Source organism: Nanorana parkeri, unplaced genomic scaffold (genome assembly GCF_000935625.1).
Source record: "Nanorana parkeri isolate BGI_ZX_2015 unplaced genomic scaffold, ASM93562v1 scaffold861, whole genome shotgun sequence".
In the NCBI taxonomy this organism is placed as follows: Eukaryota; Metazoa; Chordata; class Amphibia; order Anura; family Dicroglossidae; genus Nanorana; species Nanorana parkeri.
In genome coordinates, this window is record NW_017307129.1 from 274,982 (window position 1) to 275,981 (window position 1,000).

Sequence of the window (1,000 nt, forward strand, 5' to 3'; positions counted from 1 at the left end):
AATCTTTAAAAACTAAATATGTTTTTCTTGTTAAGCATGTGCATGCCCCTGTGGGGTGGGGATCCCTTGTAGTGCACTGATTAAAAAAAATAGAAAAATTACAAATTGTGCAAATCTCTGTGCATTATATACTTTTTATAATGTCCTCTCATTCTGGATAAAAACAAACTAGTGCTCAGCCTAGGTAAAATTAAAAACATATTATATTCAAGCTGGTGCACTGGCTGACATATCTATGTTTTTATGCTTTACAAAATGGTATGACTTTTTTTGTTCCACAAGACTTCAGCTGTGCCAAATATAAAAGTGAAATAAATATCCAATAAGTGCCAGCATGATAAATATTTGTGCCAGCATTTATACAGTGCAATCTCATTAAATTAGAAACCATGAGGGTTTAATGGACTTATCTTGGCTTATAATGCTATGGAACAAGATGTACTGAAATACTTTTTATTATACACCTGTCCTTGTGCTATTTTGTTTCTGGTATGGTCGTGTTCTACATTTTCACAAATGTTTATTCAGTTGCATTTTTTGAAATTTAAATTTTTAAACAAGGACATTTGAATATAGATGTATCAAAGTAAGAAGAGTTATGTCATGTTTACATAAACTAAACACTTAAATATTAATAAACTAAATTTTTTGTAAGAAAAAGCTATGAACACTTATGCTGAAATTTCATATTAGAAATGCGCATATACACAAATTCACATGACATAGCAAGCAGGATTGTATCCCAGGAGCAAATTTGGAATCCCCTGTTAGCATAGAATTATGGCAATCACTGCGTTCAGCAATAGAACAGCATAATAAACCTCAGAACTAAATATTTTGTTGATATCATTTAAAATGTTATTACTAAACAAACAAAATCCATGATAGTAAAATCAACACTTATCTTTTGTAGGAATTACATTTAAGTGCATAATAGTTAAGGTGTATGGAAGCCCTAAGACTTTGGCTCCTTTTTTTTTTTTTTCTCTTTTGAATATAC